Source organism: Notothenia rossii, assembly GCF_949606895.1.
Source record: "Notothenia rossii genome assembly, chromosome: 3".
Classification (NCBI taxonomy): domain Eukaryota; kingdom Metazoa; phylum Chordata; class Actinopteri; order Perciformes; family Nototheniidae; genus Notothenia; species Notothenia rossii.
The window spans coordinates 22,260,558-22,279,064 of NC_136901.1; the positions used below are offsets into that span (position 1 = coordinate 22,260,558).

General features: G+C 42.4%; 1 long non-coding RNA gene across 2 annotated transcripts; it reads left to right on the forward strand.

Annotated features, from left to right (window-relative positions):
* The first annotated feature begins 11,815 nt into the window (after positions 1-11,815).
* LOC307032269 lies at positions 11,816-15,553 on the forward strand. Of its 2 annotated transcripts, XR_013806198.1 has the most exons (3): positions 11,830-13,236; positions 15,126-15,394; positions 15,490-15,553. It is a non-coding gene; the product is annotated as an uncharacterized lncRNA (long non-coding RNA). The 2 variants fall into 2 exon arrangements; XR_013806197.1 differs by having other exon boundaries at positions 11,816-13,236; positions 15,126-15,553.
* Positions 15,554-18,507: the final 2,954 nt, after the last annotated feature.

The following is an 18,507-nucleotide window of genomic DNA, read 5'->3' on the forward strand; positions in this document are numbered from 1 at the left end:
TGAGGTTACTGTGTCAGTGGGAATGGTGTGCTCAAGTGCTGACGTGGTCTCAGCTTGGTCACATGTTACGGAATCTGTTTGACTGGTTTGATCAGACACCAAAGTGGTACCATCAGGCTCGGAAGAGACTGTGTCAGTGGGACTTGTTTGCTCTTGTGCTGCAGTTGTCTCTACAGTCTCAGGTGTTATTGAATCAGTTGTAACAGTTGATTCCGATTCCAAGGTTGTTCCAGCAGGGTCAGAGGTAACTGTGTCCGTAGGTCTTGTGAGGTCAAGTGACGTGGTTTTCTGGCCAGAATCTGAGGTTACTGTGTCAGTGGGATTGGTTTGCTCAGGTGTTGAGGAGGTCTCTGCTGGGTCAGATGTTACGGAATCTGTTTGACTGGTTTGATCAGACACCAAAGTGGTACCATCAGGCTCGGAAGAGACTGTGTCAGTGGGACTTGTTTGCTCTTGTGCTGCAGTTGTCTCTACAGTCTCAGGTGTTATTGAATCAGTTGTAACAGTTGATTCCGATTCCAAGGTTGTTCCAGCAGGGTCAGAGGTAACTGTGTCCGTAGGTCTTGTGAGGTCAAGTGACGTGGTTTTCTGGCCAGAATCTGAGGTTACTGTGTCAGTGGGATTGGTTTGCTCAGATGTTGAGGAGGTCTCTGCTGGGTCAGATGTTACGGAATCTGTTTGACTGGTTTGATCAGACACCAAAGTGGTACCAACAGGCTTGGAAGTGAATGTGTCAGTGGGACTTGTTTGCTCTTGTGCTGAAGTTGTCTCTACAGTCTCAGGTGTTATTGAATCAGTTGTAACAGCTGATTCCGATTCCAAGGTTGTTCCAGCAGGCTCAGATGTAAATGTATCTGTATAACCTGTAATTTCAGGTGACATGGTTGTCTGGCCAGAATTTGAGGTTACTGTGTCGGTGGGAATGGTTTGCTCAGGTGCTGACGTCGTCCCTGCTGGGTCAGTTGTTGCTGAATCTGTTTGACTGGTTTGTTTAGATACCATGGTGCTACCAACAGGCTCAGAGGTTATCGTGTCAGTGGGAGAAGTTAGTTCAGGTTGTGATGTGGTTACAGCAGGATCAGATGTTTCTGGTTCAGTCTGAGCAGTTGGTTCTGATGACATAGTTGTCTCTGCAGGTTCCGAGGTGTCAGTGGGAATGGTTTGCTCAAGTGCTGACGTGGTCTCAGCTTGGTCAGATGTTACTGTATCTGTTTGACTGGTTTGTTCAGATACCAAGGTGGTACCAACAGGCTCAGAAGTGACAATGTCAGTGGGATTGGTTTGCTCTAGTGCTGATGTTGTCCCTTCAGCCTCAAGTGTTATTGAATCAGTTGTATCAGTGGATTCTGATACCAAGGTGGTACCAGCAGGGTCAGAGGTAACTGTGTCTGTAGGTCTTGTGAGGTCAAGTGACGTGGTTGTCTGGCCAGAATCTGAGGTTACTCTGTCTGTGGGATTGGTTTGCTCAGGTGTTGAGGAGGTCTCTGCTGGGTCAGATGTTACGGAATCTGTTTGACTGGTTTGATCAGATACCAAAGTGGAACCAACAGGCTCAGAAGTTACTGTTTCAGTGGGACTTGTTTGCTCTTGTGCTGAAGTTGTCTCTACAGTCTCAGGTGTTATTGAATCAGTTGTAACAGTTGTTTCCGATTCCAAGGTTGTTCCAGCAGGCTCAGATGTAAATGTGTCTGTAAAACCTGTAATGTGAGGTGACATGGTTGTCTGGCCAGAATTTGAGGTTACTGTGTCAGTGGGAATGGTTTGCTCAGGTGCTGACGTAGTCTCTGCTTGGTCAGATGTTGCTGAATCCGTTTGACTGGTTTGTTTGGATACCATTGTGCTACCAACAGCCTCAGAGGTTATTGTGTCAGTGGGAGAAGTTAGTTCAGGTTTTGATGTGGTTATAGCAGGATCAGATGTTTCTGGTTCAGTCTGAGCAGTTGTTTTTAATGACATAGTTGTCTCTGCAGGTTCCGAGGTGTCAGTGGGATTGGTTTGCTCAGTTGTTGAGGAGGTCTCTGCTCGGTCAGATGTTACGGAATCTGTTTGACTGGTTTGATCAGACACCAAAGTGGTACCATCAGGCTCGGAAGAGACTGTGTCAGTGGGACTTGTTTGCTCTTGTGCTGCAGTTGTCTCTACAGTCTCAGGTGTTATTGAATCAGTTGTAACAGTTGATTCCGATTCCAAGGTTGTTCCAGCAGGGTCAGAGGTAACTGTGTCCGTAGGTCTTGTGAGGTCAAGTGACGTGGTTTTCTGGCCAGAACCTGAGGTTACTGTGTCAGTGGGATTGGTTTGCTCAGGTGTTGAGGAGGTCTCTGCTGGGTCAGATGTTACGGAATCTGTTTGACTGGTTTGATCAGACACCAAAGTGGTACCAACAGGCTTGGAAGTGAATGTGTCAGTGGGACTTGTTTGCTCTTGTGCTGAAGTTGTCTCTACAGTCTCAGGTGTTATTGAATCAGTTGTAACAGCTGATTCCGATTCCAAGGTTGTTCCAGCAGGCTCAGATGTAAATGTATCTGTATAACCTGTAATTTCAGGTGACATGGTGTTCTGGCCAGAATTTGAGGTTACTGTGTCGGTGGGAATGGTTTGCTCAGGTGCTGACGTCGTCCCTGCTGGGTCAGTTGTTGCTGAATCTGTTTGACTGGTTTGTTTAGATACCATGGTGCTACCAACAGGCTCAGAGGTTATCGTGTCGGTGGGAGAAGTTAGTTCAGGTTGTGATGTGGTTACAGCAGGATCAGATGTTTCTGGTTCAGTCTGAGCAGTTGGTTCTGATGACATAGTTGTCTCTGCAGGTTCCGAGGTGTCAGTGGGAATGGTTTGCTCAAGTGCTGACGTGGTCTCAGCTTGGTCAGATGTTACTGTATCTGTTTGACTGGTTTGTTCAGATACCAAGGTGGTACCAACAGGCTCAGAAGTGACAATGTCAGTGGGATTGGTTTGCTCTAGTGCTGATGTTGTCCCTTCAGCCTCAAGTGTTATTGAATCAGTTGTATGAGTTGATTCTGATACCAAGGTGGTACCAGCAGGGTCAGAGGTAACTGTGTCTGTAGGTCTTGTGAGGTCAAGTGACGTGGTTGTCTGGCCAGAATCTGAGGTTACTCTGTCTGTGGGATTGGTTTGCTCAGGTGTTGAGGAGGTCTCTGCTGGGTCAGATGTTACGGAATCTGTTTGACTGGTTTGATCAGATACCAAAGTGGAACCAACAGGCTCAGAAGTTACTGTTTCAGTGGGACTTGTTTGCTCTTGTGCTGAAGTTGTCTCTACAGTCTCAGGTGTTATTGAATCAGTTGTAACAGTTGTTTCCGATTCCAAGGTTGTTCCAGCAGGCTCAGATGTAAATGTGTCTGTAAAACCTGTAATGTGAGGTGACATGGTTGTCTGGCCAGAATTTGAGGTTACTGTGTCAGTGGGAATGGTTTGCTCAGGTGCTGACGTAGTCTCTGCTTGGTCAGATGTTGCTGAATCCGTTTGACTGGTTTGTTTGGATACCATTGTGCTACCAACAGCCTCAGAGGTTATTGTGTCAGTGGGAGACGTTAGTTCAGGTTTTGATGTGGTTATAGCAGGATCAGATGTTTCTGGTTCAGTCTGAGCAGTTGTTTTTAATGACATAGTTGTCTCTGCAGGTTCCGAGGTGTCAGTGGGATTGGTTTGCTCAGGTGTTGAGGAGGTCTCTGCTCGGTCAGATGTTACGGAATCTGTTTGACTGGTTTGATCAGACACCAAAGTGGTACCATCAGGCTCGGAAGAGACTGTGTCAGTGGGACTTGTTTGCTCTTGTGCTGCAGTTGTCTCTACAGTCTCAGGTGTTATTGAATCAGTTGTAACAGTTGATTCCGATTCCAAGGTTGTTCCAGCAGGGTCAGAGGTAACTGTGTCCGTAGGTCTTGTGAGGTCAAGTGACGTGGTTTTCTGGCCAGAATCTGAGGTTACTGTGTCAGTGGGATTGGTTTGCTCAGGTGTTGAGGAGGTCTCTGCTGGGTCAGATGTTACGGAATCTGTTTGACTGGTTTGATCAGACACCAAAGTGGTACCAACAGGCTTGGAAGTGAATGTGTCAGTGGGACTTGTTTGCTCTTGTGCTGAAGTTGTCTCTACAGTCTCAGGTGTTATTGAATCAGTTGTAACAGCTGATTCCGATTCCAAGGTTGTTCCAGCAGGCTCAGATGTAAATGTATCTGTATAACCTGTAATTTCAGGTGACATGGTTGTCTGGCCAGAATTTGAGGTTACTGTGTCGGTGGGAATGGTTTGCTCAGGTGCTGACGTCGTCCCTGCTGGGTCAGTTGTTGCTGAATCTGTTTGACTGGTTTGTTTAGATACCATGGTGCTACCAACAGGCTCAGAGGTTATCGTGTCAGTGGGAGAAGTTAGTTCAGGTTGTGATGTGGTTACAGCAGGATCAGATGTTTCTGGTTCAGTCTGAGCAGTTGGTTCTGATGACATAGTTGTCTCTGCAGGTTCCGAGGTGTCAGTGGGAATGGTTTGCTCAAGTGCTGACGTGGTCTCAGCTTGGTCAGATGTTACTGTATCTGTTTGACTGGTTTGTTCAGATACCAAGGTGGTACCAACAGGCTCAGAAGTGACAATGTCAGTGGGATTGGTTTGCTCTAGTGCTGATGTTGTCCCTTCAGCCTCAAGTGTTATTGAATCAGTTGTATCAGTGGATTCTGATACCAAGGTGGTACCAGCAGGGTCAGAGGTAACTGTGTCTGTAGGTCTTGTGAGGTCAAGTGACGTGGTTGTCTGGCCAGAATCTGAGGTTACTCTGTCTGTGGGATTGGTTTGCTCAGGTGTTGAGGAGGTCTCTGCTGGGTCAGATGTTACGGAATCTGTTTGACTGGTTTGATCAGATACCAAAGTGGAACCAACAGGCTCAGAAGTTACTGTTTCAGTGGGACTTGTTTGCTCTTGTGCTGAAGTTGTCTCTACAGTCTCAGGTGTTATTGAATCAGTTGTAACAGTTGTTTCCGATTCCAAGGTTGTTCCAGCAGGCTCAGATGTAAATGTGTCTGTAAAACCTGTAATGTGAGGTGACATGGTTGTCTGGCCAGAATTTGAGGTTACTGTGTCAGTGGGAATGGTTTGCTCAGGTGCTGACGTAGTCTCTGCTTGGTCAGATGTTGCTGAATCCGTTTGACTGGTTTGTTTGGATACCATTGTGCTACCAACAGCCTCAGAGGTTATTGTGTCAGTGGGAGAAGTTAGTTCAGGTTTTGATGTGGTTATAGCAGGATCAGATGTTTCTGGTTCAGTCTGAGCAGTTGTTTTTAATGACATAGTTGTCTCTGCAGGTTCCGAGGTGTCAGTGGGATTGGTTTGCTCAGGTGTTGAGGAGGTCTCTGCTCGGTCAGATGTTACGGAATCTGTTTGACTGGTTTGATCAGACACCAAAGTGGTACCATCAGGCTCGGAAGAGACTGTGTCAGTGGGACTTGTTTGCTCTTGTGCTGCAGTTGTCTCTACAGTCTCAGGTGTTATTGAATCAGTTGTAACAGTTGATTCCGATTCCAAGGTTGTTCCAGCAGGGTCAGAGGTAACTGTGTCCGTAGGTCTTGTGAGGTCAAGTGACGTGGTTTTCTGGCCAGAATCTGAGGTTACTGTGTCAGTGGGATTGGTTTGCTCAGGTGTTGAGGAGGTCTCTGCTGGGTCAGATGTTACGGAATCTGTTTGACTGGTTTGATCAGACACCAAAGTGGTACCAACAGGCTTGGAAGTGAATGTGTCAGTGGGACTTGTTTGCTCTTGTGCTGAAGTTGTCTCTACAGTCTCAGGTGTTATTGAATCAGTTGTAACAGCTGATTCCGATTCCAAGGTTGTTCCAGCAGGCTGAGATGTAAATGTATCTGTATAACCTGTAATTTCAGGTGACATGGTTGTCTGGCCAGAATTTGAGGTTACTGTGTCGGTGGGAATGGTTTGCTCAGGTGCTGACGTCGTCCCTGCTGGGTCAGTTGTTGCTGAATCTGTTTGACTGGTTTGTTTAGATACCATGGTGCTACCAACAGGCTCAGAGGTTATCGTGTCAGTGGGAGAAGTTAGTTCAGGTTGTGATGTGGTTACAGCAGGATCAGATGTTTCTGGTTCAGTCTGAGCAGTTGGTTCTGATGACATAGTTGTCTCTGCAGGTTCCGAGGTGTCAGTGGGAATGGTTTGCTCAAGTGCTGACGTGGTCTCAGCTTGGTCAGATGTTACTGTATCTGTTTGACTGGTTTGTTCAGATACCAAGGTGGTACCAACAGGCTCAGAAGTGACAATGTCAGTGGGATTGGTTTGCTCTAGTGCTGATGTTGTCCCTTCAGCCTCAAGTGTTATTGAATCAGTTGTAGCAGCTGATTCCGATTCCAAGGTGGTTCCAGCAGGCTCCGATGTAAATGTATCTGTAGAACCTGTAAGGTCAGATGACATGGTTGTCTGGCCAGAATCTGAGGTTACTCTGTCTGTGGGATTGGTTCGCTCAGGTGTTGACATGGTCTCTGCTTGGTCAGATGTTACTGAATCTGTTTGACTGGTTTGATCAGGTACCAAAGTGGTACCAAAAGGCTCAGAAGTTACTGTTTCAGTGGGACTTGTTTGCTCTTGTGCTGAAGTTGTCTCTTCAGTCTCAGGTGTTATTGAATCAGATTTAACAGTTGATTCCGATTCCAAGGTTGTTCCAGCAGGCTCAGATGTAAATGTATCTGTAGAACCTGTAATGTCAGGCAACATGTTTTTCTGGCCAGAATCTGAGGTTACTGTGTCAGTGGGAATGGTTTTCTCAGGTGCTGACGTTGTCCCTGCAGTCTCCGGTGTTATTGAACCAGTTGGATCGGTTGATTCTGATACAAAGTTGGTACCAGCAGGCTCAGAGTTGATTATGTCAGTGGAACTTGTTTGGTCCACTGCCATATTGTTCCCCCCAGTTTCAGTTGTTACTATGTCATTCGGAGCAGATGGTTCAAGCTGTGATTTGGTCTCCACAGGCTCAGATGTTACTGATTTTGTTTGAGTAGTTGGTATAGAACTCCTTTTCAGTACAGACATACCTATAAGCAAAAAAAAACATAAATTATAGCCAGTGTTGGGACTAACGCATTACACAGTAACGCGTTACTGTAACGCCGTTATTTTTGGCAGTAACTGGTACTCTAACGCCTTATTTTTTAAATTCAGTAACTCAGTTACCGTTACTACATGGTGCGTTACTCCGTTATTTTTTGTATATAGTCTCGGCTCCCAGACGTTGGTTAGCGGCGCCAACAGCAAGGGGAACAGAGATGAGAACTGTACTTAAGTAGAGTACTTGAATAAATGTACTTAGATACTTCCTGTGTCACATGCGGAGACAAGCTGTGGGCGTGTTTGTGTTTACTAACAAGACTATCATGGCGGCAGCGGAGTTTCTCCGCCTGGAGATTGTTATGTATGTGTCACATCAGGTGTGACTGTGCTTTTAAGATGGCACCGGGAGTTTTGGGATGTGTGAACCGGATACAGTTGTGTTGTTGTGGTGTTGTCATGGGAGCGTATGCAACAACGTATTCAATAAACGGTCAAACTAAATGTCGTAGTCCATAGTCTTATATATACAACAGAGATATTCTCACTATTTCACTTTTGTCGAGCACAAAGAAAATAACATTTTAGTTAAATGTAAGTTGTGTCTTGGCGGGTCAAAGATCCTATCTACTGCCCAATACAGCAATTCAAATCTGTCGAAACATCTGCAGAAACAACATGCTGGGACGAAGCTAGTAGCTAAGACCACAGACCCAGACTCATCCGACGCCACTCCACCTCCACCTAAGCAACAGCGGCTGGATTTTTACCGAGGAACTGCTAGCCAGGGAAAAGTTGATAAAACCATTGCACGGTATGTTGTAGAACACATGCAGGCTATTTTTACTATTTCTATTGCTATTTCTTGATCAACAGATTGTATTATTCTCGAATGCAATAACAGTACTGAAATGAAGGCTATAAGGGCATTAATGGGAGCCCTTTTTTAAGTAACTAATGCGTTACTGTTCACACTAACAGCTCCTACACACGGTGGCGTGCATTGTCGTTTGCCGGCGGGGGGGGCTGAAACTCGACCAACAACCAATCACATGAATCTCCCGACCCAGACACACAAGCACGCGGTTTGATTGGCTAGAGCTTGCACTGGCATATGATTCGATAGGCTGACGCCTCCGTTGAGGCGGCAAAAGTAGAATATTGCTCTACTTTTGCAGCAAGCACCGCGAGAGAAGCTACGCTTTGCTCCCACAATGCAGTTTGGCGAATCGTGACGTCACCCCATTCAAAGTGAATGGGCAGAAGCGTTGAAGCGGCAACGCACGCCGCTGTGTGTAGGGGCCGTAACGTGTTACTTTTTGGTGTAAGTAATCAGTAAAGTAACTGAGTTACTTTTGAAATGAAGTAACTACTAATGGTAACTAGTTACTGGTTTTCAGTAACTAGCACAACACTTTTTATAGCTCAGAAGTCATATATGATATTAATGAGTTGTTATATTAATTAACATCTTGATCCTACACGCAATACTATTATCTTTTTACTGAAATATTACACAAAGTGTTTCATGTATTATTTAGTCATAATCTTCTCCCAGCAATTCTACGCCATCATTTTCTTTTCCCATTAAGAAAGAAAGCATTGCGGGAGAAATTAAAACTAAGAATTAGAAGGCTCGTAGTGACAGAACCATCCCAAAACACTGAGAGACTGACTTAACTCCTTCCTTAATTTGAAATTGATTATACCCGTATCACTTCCCAGTGATTCCGCTTTGGTATCTACATACACCGCTTCATTTCAAAATTAGTATTACACCGATTATCATAATCTAGATGGATCTAGACCAGGGGTTCTCAAACTCTTTGTTTATGCGGACCACTATTTATTATCAAGGATTTTCACGGACCACCTCATATGCAAACCGTAAAAATAAGTACATATGTGACCTGCTCCATCGAATCAGCAGAGGTGGGGACTCAAGTCACATAACTTGACTCGAGTCACATATTTTGGACTTGAGACTTGCTTGACTAACATTGATAAAATACTTGACTTGACTTTGACTTGGTATTCATGAATTGAGACTTGACTTAAGCTTGAGACAGATGACTTGAAAGGACTTGACTTTTTAAAATAAAAAATGTTCGTTTGTTTTTGTTTTGAGATATTACGTTTAGTTTTTTCAAAATGTGATTGGGTGATTATAGCGCTATGCACGCAAACCTGGCAACCCACTAGTAGGCAGGAGTGTCAGTTAACATGGCAGCGGCTAGCGTTACTCCACAAATAGTCAAGTTTGGATTCAAGGATTATGTTGTTGATGGCGCTAATAAGAAGAGAACAGCGGTATGCAGGGTCTGCAGCATAAAGATCAGTGAAAGGACCACCACGACATCCTACTTCATTCGTCACTACAAAAAAAACTCACAGAGAAAGGTAGGCTACGTGCATGCGTTGTGTTAGCTGGAAAGCTAACATTAAGTTTAAGCTACGTTACTTAGACTTGGTTTCAAATCGATTAAGCATTGCAAAGAGAAGACAAAACGGTAAATGAACACTAGAACCGCCAAGGGATTCCGTGTGTGTAAAAAGACGATCCACAAGCAGAAATGTGAGATCCACGAGCAGAGACTGGAGATCTGCAAGCGCATTTTTGGTCGACAAATACAAAATGGATTCACAAATGTCTGATCGAAAGTTGTAAATGTTAAAGAGATATTCCAGTGCATGACATTAAGGATTTTGGGAGATGGCCCTGTGGGCCATCTAAGCTAATTTACAGATGGCCCTGAGCCCAATAGAGATTGCCCTGAAAAATGCGTGCGGACGAAATGACGCACGAAGGGTTTGGGGGGCCTCCCCCTAGAACATTTAGATTTTTGCAGGTCTTAGATGCTGTCTGGTGCATTCTACCAGGGCCGTGGGAAGTAGGGGTGCTGAGGGTGCTGCAGCACCCCCTGGTGGAGGACAGGGGATCTGCACTTCCACAAGATATAATAAAAAAAAAAAACGAATTTTCAGCCTTGATGTAACAACGTTCATAATTAAATAAAGATAACACCCTTTTCACCCCGGTTACATTTTCCATTTGCCCTGTACGATGGGCGCTATAAGTGATGAAAGTGGGGGATGTTGGCTTAGCAGGCGCTCACAGCCAAAGTGAGAGAGATAGAGAGAGGGGATACCGCGGTACCGGCGGGGATTGTTGTTAGCTTCTGCTGCGCTAACGGATATAAGAAGCTGTTTCTACAATAATGTGGAGGGAGAGCTCTCCTGTCAGACTGAGAGGCTCAGTGAGGTAAAGGACTCTGAGGGCTTAGATAGTTCAATTTAGTCGAAGTTATCTCAGTGGGTCTCAAACGTTTTGATCACAATTTATGTAAACAAATATTTCCAAGGCACACCTTTATAATTATTAGGATAAATAAAAACAGGTTTCAAATCATTCCAATGTATACTATAGGACAGTAAACCAAAAATATTGTTTAAAACTGGAGAGATTTTAAAATATACATAAATAAATAAATGTTAACTGGTAAAATAAGATATGAATGAACAACACAAATAAAATAAGTTACATGTATTTGTTATTGGCTATGGTAGGTTATTGGAAATGTTCAAATACCTACTTATTTGATTAATAAAATGCAAACCGATCTTTTTCATATGGGTGTTTAGAGTTGTACCCCCTAGATCAGTCTCTAATTAGGCGCTCAAAGTGCACCAAATTGAAGCATTTTACTTTAAAATGTTAAACAAATCTTCCCGGGGGGGTATCCCCGGACCCCCCGAGAGGATGTGAAGTCCGCCCCCCCAATTAAGACATGTTATAATATATAATAAATTTGAAGCCTTGTTATATAAGCTGTGCACCATGTCAATATATTTCTCTTTTTGCAGTGTATTGGTCTTTTGTAGAGGTTTTTCATTGCCAGCTAAAATCTTGCCTAGCAGCACATTGGTCAGAACCAGCCCTGGTGTCATCCCCACAGCACCCCCCATTTGAAACATGTTCCCACGGCTATGCATTCTACCCTTACGAAAATTAACCATAGTATTACTATAGTATACTATAAGAGTTGTATAGTATCCTATAGTAAGTTTGTAGAGGTCTATAGTATTTTTCACCAGCTATCGTATTACTATAGTCTTTTCTGTAGTGCCATTTTACTAGCTATAGTAGCCCTATAATATTTCAATAGTAATACTATATCTAGATCTTTGTAATATTCCTATATTATTTTAAATAGTATAACTATAGTATAATATATAATGTTTCTGTAGTTGTTTTTTGAACACACTGTAGACCACTCCTATATTAATAGCATGATATTGTCATAGTGAATGCATATTATTATATAGTGTTTGTAAAAGTATTACCATAGTGTTTTTTTTGGTGTTTCTGTATTAAGACTATATTATTTTAAATAGTACTACTGTAGTATAATATTTAGCGTTTCTGTAGTTGTTTTTTGAACACACTATAGAACACTCCTATAATAGTATGATATTGTCATAATGAATGCATATTATTACCATAGTGTTTGTAAAAGTATTACACTCCTAGAATTAATGTGTCATTTTTTTTTAACAAACTGCTGTGTCAAAGGTAATTCAACACATTCAGTGTCATTTCTGAACTATTTTACATACACATGTGTGTACATAGAAAAAATAAAAATGCACATAGTCAACACATTAGTGTTGACTAACACTGGGCTAACATTGGGCACTAACATTGGGCACTGTCCTGCCCAATCCCGGTTGAGTTATTTCAAATGTATCATTTTTCAACTGTCCAACTGTCAATCAAATGTCCCAACTGCCATTTCACCTCTGGCTGCTGTGGACCATGGATGTCAGCGGAGGAGAGTCTAACTCTAGGTAAGTTATACAGAAACAAAACGTTTTTAACAAAGTGAGCAGATATATTGTCATAATGTGAGCAAGCTAGGGGTCTAAATACATATTTTTAAACTTAAATAAATATGTTTTGCCAATGTTGAACAGCTAACTATTGTTTGAGTTTAGCTGCCTGGATGACAATTATTTTCCTTTAGGCCGTTCTTCTTCTTTTTTATTATATTTATTTTATCTTAACTTAAAGAGCAACTTCCAGGTTAAAGACACCTGTGAATAAATGTGTAGGAAAATGATGGAGACACTAGATTTTCAAAAAAATATACAAAAATATACACAACAGTGACATCTGGCGTCGTTTTGGTAAGAAATGTTCACTTCTGCATAAAAAAGCCTCGGCACGTGACCTCCCGCGTGTGACGTAACACGGGGGACACAAGGGGGAGAGCGGCCGGTGTAACGTATTAATAAACATGGATCCCAATGCTAGTTTCGACACAGAAGACACAGAAGAAGTTGAACATGAATATTCGAATGCATATGACGGATATTACGTTCCCTTCTGAGCTAGGGGAATCAAATGGAAGCAACACAACCAGATTGGTATTGGTTTAATTATAAGTGGTTTTAATGCACAACAGGTGAACAAAATGGCAGGCAAACAGCCTGAAACAAACAAAAGAGCCAAAAGGGCACAGGTTGACAAATAACCAACTAAAGGAGGACTCTAAAAAAGGAGTCTAAAGACATACAGGGAAAATAAATACTAATATACTAAATAAAGAACGAAACAAAACCTCACTCTAAAAGTGGTACAACTAACACAAAGAATCTATACAAAAACACAGCTAAACTAAAGGCAACAGTCACAAATCCTAACTATACTCTAAACACTAACTAAGCTACTCTACACTCTAACTAACCTACTCTAGACACTACTAATCACACAAGTTTTAACCCCAGAACAAAGAGCAAGTAGCGAGAGGCATCTGTCCACATACAGAGCCTCCAGAATGATGATTGTCCCCAAGCTTTGTAGTCATCTCCAGCAGGTGTGCGCTGCGATTGGAGTACGTCGGGCCCGGCGTGCTCCAATCGCAATCTTCAGGGGCGGACCAGGAGATGGCAGCCAATGCCGGGAGGGCAACCGCACAGCTCATTTACATAGAACACACACAGCTGAAAACACTCAGACGACCAGGAAGGCAGCAGCCGTAACAACGGACCACAACCTTATAATGATGAGCCTGCTAGGCGTCCAAGAGACCAGGAGCAGCCAAGGATTAGAAGAAATAACGGCCATCGGAGAGAAATGGAGCTGTGGTGTGAGGAGAACCAGTGGAGAACTGGGCAGCTATCTTGGTGAGTGACCGGCGTTAGCTACAGAATGTAAGCTAACGTCACATCACAACATTGTAAAGTTAGCTATCATATATCAGGCTATAACAAAAGTAACATTGATAATATAGTAACGTTACTGGCAGGACTGTTGATACTGATCCATAAAAGAAACTAATGCGCAAGTATCAGCCGTATCTCGCGTTACCTAATGCAACTCAACACTACGGTGCTGTGTACCGGAGGAGATACGGCTGATACTTGACGATCTGTCGGAGAAAGGTTGTGGAGCCTCCGTTGATATGCCGTTGTAAATGGCTTGATGGAAAGCAGGTGTGTAGTCGGGGAGGGTGCACAGCTGATTGCAGCAGGTGAGTGGAGGTTGAGCCGGGAGCCAGGAGTGACAGCCACCACGCCCACACAAACAACACAGACAGGGGGAAACAAACAAACACAAAGGAGACGGCTGGAGCAGTACAGCCACCACAGCGTTACCTAATGCAATGTCTTACGGTGCCGTGTACCGGAGGGGAGAGAGAGAGAGCAGCGAAGAGGGGGGAGACAGAAGTAATACGGTTTCCTGATAAAGCTGTGGAGAGTATGTGCTGCAGGGAGGTGGATGCACAACGCACCCAGGAACGAACGCTAGCTCCGGTCCTTTTTACTGTGGACTCGATATCCTGACAGGCTGGTATTTTTGCAACCTGCACAAACACAATACTGCACCATGATTAAAAATGGTGAAATACAATGTAAAACTACCGAAAAATACCAGCTCCTTAAAACACAACCGCTCTACTCAACGCAACTCTACTATACCCGCGGTCAGAGAGCGGAGATGTGTCCCCTGTGTGATGTAATATGACGCGTTTGAAGTATGACCTTAAAAAAAAAACGTTTTAAGAGCAGAGCTCAAAATTGCTCCTTTCCGTCTGAATTCCTGCCCTTATGTCTCGTAAAACATATCAAATCCTGCATTCACTTTTTTAATTGTAATTTTCAAGCAAGTTTAAGCATAAATGTAGAAAAAATAAAAACCTGCAAGATGCTCTTTAATGTCTTTTCTGTGATCATTCTTCAATCGGCATTATATTGATAGCATTAGCAGCTATATGTTTAATGCTATCTAGCTACTTTGGCTAGGTGTCATTGTTCGGCCAGATGTGGCGAGAAAGTGCGAGTGAGGCTGCGTTGCTATACAGTCTCTTACAGTGCAAATACGTAACTTACTCGCATTAAAGTTATTTATTAGTAGTACGTGTACACTACAGTTTACCTGTTTCTGACTAAAACATCAGCCGCTACTCTATACTTGCAAATATTATATTGTGTAGAAGGGAGATTTCCTATCTGTCTCTTGTCGCTAAGGCAACTGTGTATGTGAGACGCAGCGTCACGCACGGCAGTTAGGCCTTCCCGATTTGATTGGTCGGAAGGGAAGGGCCGGCGGGCTTTCCTTCCGACCAATCAAATCGTTGGAAGGGAAGGCCGGCGGGCTTTCCTTGACATGTCCTTGACACAGCGGACTGCGGGTGTAGTATAGAGTGAGTGTAGCGTGCAATACTGTGATTCACCACACATTAATTTAGAGGGGCGCTGTTTCAGTCTTTGTAAAATACTCACTGACAACAGCGAAGAGATGTTTTTAAATACAAATAAAAAATATAAAGAAATACCCAGCCTCCAGGAGAAAAACGCCACTGGAGGCTGAGCAGAATCTCCCCTGTGCTTCTCTAGAAGTTGTCTTTATGGGTGAAGTTAATTAACTTAAAATTACCATACTGCTTATAATTTATATAAGGTGTGTATTAATGGGTTTAACTAGAAGATGATGGATGATGGCATTTAATTTAATCTGGCATAATATGATTAGTCAACATCAGGATGAATTTGTCTTTTTCTTATAATTACAGGAAGCGGGAATGAGCTGCAGGAATCTGTTAAAGTCCTAGCAAAAAGTAAATTAAAAGAAAAATCTACAGTGTCCAAAGCACCAACCATCTCCTGGAAGTAACAGGTGAATTTGGATTTGTCCTTGATAGGATTTTAAAATACAACACAGACTTCAAAGAGTTTATAGATGTTGATAGAAGTGAGAATCAGTAACATTGACAGATTCCAAGTGCACTTTTCTGAAGCACCAGATCTTCAGCCTGTCCTAAGAGAAGTCTGTCAAACTCAGGTATACATGTACCATGCTTGTTAAATTGTGTTTCAAAAAATCACACAGGCCAGAACTTTACTTTGTGCTGTGCTTGCTCTTATTGTTTTGTTCAGCCAAGAACCAGTTCTTCTGAATGGCCTAACTGATCTACTTAAGAAGAAAATTCCAGAAGTATTTGATGAACTGCAAAATGGCATTCTTACCGAGAAGACCAGCCTCAAACTTGTCAGAGTTTGCTTCTCTGACTTGGTAGAGAGGCATGGGTTGTAAGTATATGAATGTGAAATGTGTTTATACTGTATATAGGGGTTGGGACACTTTTTCCCTTAATTTCATTTCTGTTTCAGGCCTGAAATTGTTCTTGTAATTTTTTTACATTTAACTTATTCTTATTCATATTCTGTGAACAATGTATTTTTATTTTGTTAATAAAGTCCCTATCTTTCAAATTGAAACTGCTCTGCCTGCTAACTTTTATTTGTTGATACCATACTTACTATAGGGATGAATACATCATTATTAAAGCTAATTAACTATAGATTCACTATAAGATCACCATAGCCAACTCTATAGTATTACTATAGTAATTTTCTGTAGTGTTTTCCAGAAAAACATAAAACTCAATAGTATAGCTATAGTAATTTCCTATAGTGGCCATAGAAATACTACAGGAAACACTATAGTATAACTGTAACTTCACTATAAGATCACCATAGCCAACTCTATAGTATTACGAAAGTAATTCTCTATAGTAAGTCCCAAAACACCATAGAAATACTATAGCAGTTTTTTGTGGTATTTCTATAGTAATTCTTAATAGTAATACTATAGTGTTTTTTCGTAAGGGATAGACTGAATTATAAGATGAACCACCACAATATAACAATTTCAATTGTATTCTTAATTTCACTTGTTTGTGTTTGCTCGCTTGCATGCCCTGCATAGCTATAATAAATACTTAAGTTGTTGGTCAAGACACTTTCCATCTGATGAAGGCAAATGCCTTCCCAGATGTAAAAAAGTAGAAAACATTACATGCAGTTATAACTGCCAAAACAAAAATTATTTACGCTACTATGGCCCCTGTTAAAAATGTTTGTAATGTTATCTACTGTAAGTTGGTCGAAGGAATGCCTCCTCATCCAGAAGCTGACCGAGCAGACCCGAGCAGCCGAGTGCATCCGCGAAGCACGAACAATGGCGACGTCAGAGTTCCCGTTAGCAAGCAAATCTAAATCTCTTCGGTCAAAATGTCCGGTCAAAATAATTTCCCTTTAGCGCAATACCGCTTCAGTTGCGCCACTGTTAGCAAGCAAATCTAAATCTCTTCGGTCAAAATGTCCGGTCAAAATAATTTCCCTTTAGCGCAATACCGCTTCAGTTGCGCCACTGTTAGCAAGCAAATCTAAATCTCTTCGGTCAAAATGTCCGGTCCAAATAATTTCCCTTTAGCGCAATACCGCTTCAGTTGCGCCACTTATGTGACAGACAAGAAGCGTATGTGACAGACAAGAGTAGTCAATTCTAATGTGTAACACTTAATGTGGAGAAAGAGATGTGCTGTATGGGTTGATTGTGCGTTGATCTGTTGCTAATGCCTCGGGGTTCCGGTGGGCATGTAAACAAATGCAAAATGCTGCGCTATACTTTGTGGCCTCACCCAGTTGCATAGCGACACTTATTGTTTAGGTCACGGTGTCTTTTAATAAGCAGGTAGTCATATCATTAGCTAAAAATTGCTGGATCTGATTGATATGGACATACAGAGATCAGCTGCTGCCGACGAGTCGACACGGAGCTCTGCATGATCACATGCAGCGGTGAGCGGAACAAAACACACACTTCAGGTTAGAATATCACACGTAGCTATTTTAATTACCTCTCAAACTACCTAAACTAGTTATAGATATGTTTAGTTTTACTGTCGGGTCACTCATTACTGGATCCGCGAGCTGCATGATACTGGTATAATAGATTGCCCGATCGGGCAACCAGCAGGTGAGGCTTCATGGCCGGAGCTAAGTACTAGATGGCCCCGGGCCATCGGGCAGTTCTTAATGTCGAGCCCTGTATTCACAGATTTTTTTTTTATTTGTGAAAATATTTAGCGTATTTGCAGATCCGTTTTACACTTGCACATTTATTTGTGAGTTTTTAAATCTTTTAAATGCATTTGTGGATGGTGTTTTACATTTGCTAATTACATATTTACACACAAAAAATGTTTATGTTCACACAAATTATTTTGAGAAATATCTATGCCCATAAAGCAGCGATGCAGAACAGCAGAGTGGCGAGTGAGAGCTGTCATCTTCCCTTTACAAGCTTCAAAAATGTATTTATCGTGTGATTTTGGAAATAAAAGTTTCATATTCTGAAAGCCAAGACTTTGTTTATATAAAATCAAACAAAACACCTGAACCCCGAAAAACAATGTTTTTATGCAAATCCACGTTTATTTTGAAATGAACCGTTGCGACTTCCGACTGATTATTTCCTTAAAGTTAAACTCTGATGTTACATAATGTGTTGTTAGCGTGGCAACGCATCCCTTGCCATAAAACACGATGTCGCTGTAACTCCAATGGACACGGTCCGATCGTCCACCAATCTTCACCCGTATATCACCTCTCCATGCCTCAAGAGCTGTACAGTACGTCAAATCTGACATCTCACCATATGCCGTTTCCATGGAAACGCATCCCTTGCCAAAAAACACGATGTTGTCGTAACTCCTATGCAAATGGTCAAAACAACACCAGACTTCAGATAATGGTTAATGGTCCAGACCTCAACAGCTCTGTCAATTATGGGATTTCATTATGCCGTTTCCATGGAAATGCATCTCTCGCCATAAAACACAATGTTGTTGTAACTCCTATGAAAATGGTTAAAACAGCACCAGACTTCAGATGATGGTTAATGGTCCAGCCCTCAACATGGTTATGTGCCATTAGTGAGTTTTCCTCAAAAGCTGTTGCTTCACCGTTTTTCAAATATAAATATAATTTGTAACTGAACTTTGTAAACTAGCAGAGATATGCCCAGTGTTGCGTGAATTAGCCTATGGAATTAGCCATAGACTGTAGCCTACTGTATATGTAAAGGAATTAACGTATCTTAAACTAAGC